The 6,000-nt window shown below is 44.9% G+C and overlaps 1 long non-coding RNA gene across 2 annotated transcripts in view; it reads right to left on the minus strand.

Moving 5' to 3' along the window:
* Positions 1-5,233, minus strand: part of LOC139083888 (uncharacterized) — a 63,475-nt gene extending 58,242 nt beyond the window's left edge. For both annotated transcript variants that reach the window (XR_011540958.1, XR_011540957.1), the window contains exon 1: positions 5,106-5,233. This is a non-coding gene — a long non-coding RNA (uncharacterized lncRNA). The remainder of the gene's footprint in view (positions 1-5,105) is intronic.
* Between the last annotated feature and the right edge of the window lie 767 nt (positions 5,234-6,000).

Below are 6,000 nucleotides of genomic sequence, written 5' to 3' on the forward strand. Positions count from 1 at the left end.
TATCCGAGTGGCTAGAGCAGCAAGCAGGCAACTCCCAGGTCCCGTCCTCGGAGCATAACATTCAGAAATGCTTAAAAACAAACACCCAGTCACCAGATGTCCCTAACATCTGGCTAAACCCATAAAACTATCCTCTACAACCACTACCTCCTTCCTAACTCCAAAGTGTAGGGGGGAAGAAAACTTATGAAATCTCTGATGTAGTGAAATAAGATCTTGACATATATTTGTGAATTTTTTATTTCTTTGTTGTATGTCCTGACTCCTTTCTTGTTATTCAGAGGAAAATTTTGACTTCTATAGCAAGAGGATTAAAAGAAAAGAAATTCTAATATCCTATTCTTTTTAGGGTTCTAACCTAAGCTCCTGGGTATCAAAAGGGAAGGTCCTAAGTGTAATGGAACATGATGTGTATGCCAGAGCAAAGATGAGACAGAATTAGAAGGAGAGGAAAACGATCATACCCTCAACCCTAAAGAGATTTGGTGATGGTAACCTGGGTTGGCAGCAGAGGAGCAAAAGTGCTGAGGTCAGAACCTTGGAGCATGTCAGGGGTTGGGACAGCAGGTAAACCTGGGGGGATAAGGAGCAGAGGGAGGAGTCCACAGAGAGACCCTCACACATCACCTGCACTAGGCAACCCAGCAGAAGACCATCGTGCACCATTCAAGAAGTACATGTCAGCTGACCTCAACTCTTTCCAGTAAGAGCCTTCCAGCATCGGTTTCTCTCAAGAGGCCTGTGGTTGCTCCAGTAGAAGGACACCTGGCCAGGCTCCAGGATTTGCTAAGCCTCTGTGTGGGTGTCAACTTGTGAACATTCCAGGACATTCTTCCAGCCCCCCTAGAACAGGATGGATTGCCTGACTCCCAACCAAGCAGAAAGGGTATAAAAAGAAAAGCTCAGCACTGATCCTTGGGTGTATCTAGACCAGGATCCCAACCTCAGCACTATTGCCATTGGGGGTTGGATAATTCTTTGTTGTGGAGACTGTCCTGTGCACTGCACGACGTTTAGCAGCCAGACTCTATCCACTAGATGCCAATAGCACGCCACCACCTCATAGTTAACACAATCAAAATGTCACAACGTTGCCAATAGTACCCTGCGGTGTTGAGGAGTGCAAAACTGTCCCCATCTGAGAACTACTGGTCTAGACAGTAAGCAAACCCTTTCTTACTACACTGAATCTGTACCCATCTTCAGTATTCCAGGGCAAGACGTTAGATCACTTACAGCTACAATTTGTGACCAGCAAACCATGATTTCAGACACTATCCCAACAAGTGTATTTATGTGAACAGTCTCAAAATATTTGAAGCACCCACTACTTCCATTAACACCCTAACACACATACACACACACACATTTAGGTGTGGAGTGTAAACCACCTCCAGCACAAACTATTTCTTTTCCAAGTGCAGTAAATACGTACAGTAGTTAATTGTGAAGGAGAAATTTATATTTGCTTAAGGACAATAGGAAGAAGCTGGATGAAGATGGCATGAGGGGTGAAACACTGAAAATGGGGGCGAGGCTAATACAAACTTTGGGACTGGTGGCAATTTTCGTGGAATTGACAATTCCTTGAACACATGGGTAATTATCATTATTCTTAAAAACTTATTAGCTTCTCCACTTACCAGATGCATAATATTGAAAAAAATGTATTACTTTTTCTAATGCTTTTTTTCATCTTCACAGTGGGGATATAATAACGTACTTTACAGGATTGTAACGCAGATTAAATGACCTAAGTCATTAAAGCAATTAGCACACGGCCTGACATGTAATAATCTCTCAATAAGTTAGCCACTACTATTTTCATTATAATGGAATAATGGATTGAGCTAACAAATGATGCTAATAACATTTTACACAACGTATTTTGAAGCTCTGACTTATCTGATCCTCACTCAGCCTTGTGAAATAAACACGGTGACCATTACACCCTTTTAACGCAGGAGTCAAGCGTGGAGGGTTGACCAGACTTACTCCAAGACACACAATGAGCACACAGTAGCCTAGGCCTGGCGGCTAGGCCCTCACATTTCTCCCTGAGTTCTCTTTCCCAGACCCACTCCACACGGTGCTGAAAGTCCATACCCCTAGACCAGTTAGCACAATGTCAGACAACTCGGATGGCCTAAACAATAAGGGATTTTATTTGCACACATAACTGGATGGCCAGAGGTTGGGCAAATTCCAAGAACATACAATCAGGACTCTGGATACGTTTCCTGGAGATTCTTTCGAGCTGCCTTCCTTTGAGTATCAGCTTTGTTCTCAGAGCAGCTTCCCTTATGTTCACAGAAGGTCCACTGGCAGAAGCATGAGGCAGAGAGAGAGAAAATGGCTATTTACTGCTCCTCTTAAAAGTGAGAATGAAGTTTCCCAGAAGCCTCTGCAATCTTTGCCTCAAACAGAATAAGGTCACATAACCACTCCTGAATCAAATGTGTTCAAGGATGGACTTGCCCTGATTTATGTAGTCAAATCATAGCCGTGGAGCTGAGGATGGCTCAACCGTCCCTGAGAAACTCAGGCAGAGCAGAAAAGAGGTACACACCATGCCAAGATTTTCTCGGGAAGGAAGGAAGAGGGAAGGGAAGCCAAGTAGGCAATCATCAAACCATTTATGGTGTTGATGATTTAAAACTTCCTGATGGGGGCATTGCCCAGCTTCTACTTTCTTTGTGCTGATCATATGGAAAAAAAAAAAAAAAAAGAGTTTTAGATGAATCTAATAAAGCCCTCAACAAGGAAGTGAGATTTGAGGAGAGTTCTGAGAGAACTGAATGAATCATATACCCCAGAAGATCTCCTAGAGACATTTATCAAAAACAGGAGAAGCAACAATCTGAATGAAGAGAAACAAAATGCATGAAATTCTCAAAAAGATGAAAATTCCATATAGCTGAATTCCAAAGACTCAGACATCCCACCAACTGCTTCGTGGTCTTTCCTGTCATTTAATTTGCTCCAAGTAACGAAAAGCAGTGCTACACTCTCGGGTTGTTATTTAACACGTTGCAGAGAAGTTGGCTCGTCAGCTTTTTATGAACAGTTTCTCCTCTGAAACATCATAAATCAAGCGTTGGGTTTGCCCTTAGTTTTCAGGTTTTAGCAGCAGCTGATCCCCAGATACGGCCTCACAATGGCCTGAAGACTTCCCCTGAGAACAGAGATGAGGAGCTGAGAGAACCCTTCCCTGCATGCCCAGGGAAGGCGACTACTAGGAAATGCTTTCCTCAGGGGTTTGGGGCTTATGTGCAATCCTGTGGTAAAAACCATGGCTCTGCATGTCCCAGTGGAATGCGGAGAGAGAACCCAGTGGAAGCCAGAGGTGAGATAGCATTCTTACAGGTTGAAGAAGAAAAGAGAAGGAGAGAGAAGCATGGAATGGATAAGTGGATTTTGCCGCTACACTGTTTCCTAAGCATGCCCAACTCCCCACCCGGAACGCACACTAGGGTGGGAACAGACAGCTGCAAGGGCAATGTGAGTATTCCAGGTCCCACAGGGTGCCCAGACCACGGCCTCTGGTGCACCCAGCTCCTCTGCAGCACCCACCCTCCCCTTTGTTCTCACACAAGACCCCAAGCTGTCACCCCACTCACAGGTGAGTCCTAACAAATAATATCACTAAGAGGAAAGAACAGAAGCCTGAGAAGGCTGATCTTAGAGTTTAAATAAGTCAGCTGCCCATTAAGTTCTACCCAAACTCTCCCAAATGACTTTCCACCGCCACGCCTCCAGTCATATCTACTCTTTCCAGCACTAAGTTAAGAACCATTCAACCAGCATGTCTGTGGCCACAACCTCCAGAAACTCAGTCACCGACTCAAGTCTCCGTGAACAAAAAACTGGAAGTTGGGAGAGGAGGGGTGCAAAAGAACAAAAGGAAGCCACTTCTTCGTGAGGTTTTTCCAGCCCACCATTTCACTCGCCTGGGGACCTGCAGAGTGGGTCAAAGATCTCAGGCCCGGGTCTGAGGCATGGTGGTCAACTGGAGATGTCACATGCCCATCAGAGCAGACCAGCAATCCCTGGCCCCGCACGTGTGCTTACTAAGTTATGCAAGTGCAAGCCTTCTGGGTCTGTTTATTTGTCTTGCGTTTGCTGTTTTATTAACCAGAAACTTGAAAAGGAGGCTTCCTTTGTTGTACTGCCATTTGGCAGAAGACTAGAGGTTACAGTAGCAAGCAGAGCCCAAACATTTTTTTAAAAAATCTCGATGAAAGTTCCTTCCAGAGAGAAAAACTATATCCGATTCCCTGTCTCCCATTGAACCTCTGAAGGACTTCCTACACCTTACCTTCAAATAACAGAGCCCTGGCCAAAGAAAATGGAAAAACATAAATTTTTGCACGTAAAATGGAAAATCAGAGGGTGCAGACAGGCCTGTGTCAACAGGGTATTTTTAGCTATCAGTGAATTTTTAGAACCAAGTCTTAAGACATGGTTCTTTGCACATGGACCTGGGATGTGTTTTTTAGGACCACTGCTACCCGTGGCTATCCTCACCTCATTTTCGAAGGTGGGTAGTATCTCCACTTAAAGAAGGAGGAAACTGAGGCCCAGCTGGGAGAGAATGACTTGCATAAGCTCCCAGTGACTAAAGAGCAGGGACAAATGTCGAGGCAGGACAGCCCCTTGATAACTCTAACGTCATCATTCCTGATCTCTATTTCTCAATATTCACTTGTGGCTCCCTCCTTGGAATTAAATATTGCCCCTTTATTGTGCATTAATTACTCTTGTCTTTCTCTATCACAAACTGAGTTCCTCATCCCTGAGATCAAAGAAAAAAGATTAAGCGCAAAATAAGTGCAGAAGCAGCTCTCCTGCAAGGTTCTCAGAATCTCTGTGCCCAGATCCTAACAGAATGGTTTCAAAACAGAGGATGACAGTGAGTGACGGGCTCTGGCTGGGGTTCAGTTATCTCGGGCCCTGCCCCTTGTGCCAGGAGAGGAGATGAATGCAGCAGCTCAATTTTCCCTCTATTTCCCTCAACAGTCACGGGTGGCTAAGTCCCAACGATCAAGCTGTGGCAGTTAGAGGCAGGAAATGGAATTGGAGAAGAGAGCCTTGAGCTTACCCACCATGGAGAGCCCAGGGTGCTTCAAGCTCTTCCAGGTCCCAAAGCCCCCAGCCGGGTTTGCACCTGAACAAACCCTTAGGGCTCAGGTGGCGCACTGCATTTCCTGAACTCCTTGTGAACCTGTGTCTGGATCCCCACTGGCCGGTGCTGCCCAGTCGCCTTTGAGGGCTGTCCTGAGCTTCCTGAAAACAGACTCAATAGGGTCAAGTGACACACAAAACTCTTGGCTGAAAATCGGGTGGTGCGGTCCCAACCTTGCTCCTAACCAAATGAAAAACTGAATGCAAATTGCTTCACTTACCTAAAAGTAGAAGGACAGAGTCCGAAGAAGGTGGTGATGGAGACACCGTTTACGGGCACCTCCCGGTCAAAGGTTCTTTTCTGTGGCTGGTGCTGGCTTTGACTGAACATACACAAGCTCGGGATGACACTCATACATCTAAATGATGACGATTTGGGGCTCAAGAAAGGCAGCTTTTCCTGAGGGTGTGCAAGAGAATTGAAACAGTAAGGATTTTTTTAAAGTAACTAAACAGAATTGTTTATAAACTGAGCTAGATGCATTTCTAAAGGAATACAACTCACTGTGCAACCCACCACAGTGTGCGTGCGTGTGTGCATGTGGAACCCAGAGAGCGTCTGCTTACAGGAACCACTAATTCAAGAAGACCATTAGATTATCATGCTGTCTAGCTCTGTCTAAAAACCAGCCAGCATTCAGTCACTTACACTTTCGGTTTTTCTGATAAATGACAATTTATGAATACATCCCTTATACGTAGACTGATTTCAACGGGAATAATTGAGCAAATTTTTTCATTAGACGTTTTCCTGGGGATGTCACTGCATTTCAGAATAGGTACACTTTGGCAGTGATAGCTCCTGGATTCTTTAAA

Source organism: Equus przewalskii, chromosome 6 (genome assembly GCF_037783145.1).
Source record: "Equus przewalskii isolate Varuska chromosome 6, EquPr2, whole genome shotgun sequence".
Lineage (NCBI taxonomy): Eukaryota > Metazoa > Chordata > Mammalia > Perissodactyla > Equidae > Equus > Equus przewalskii.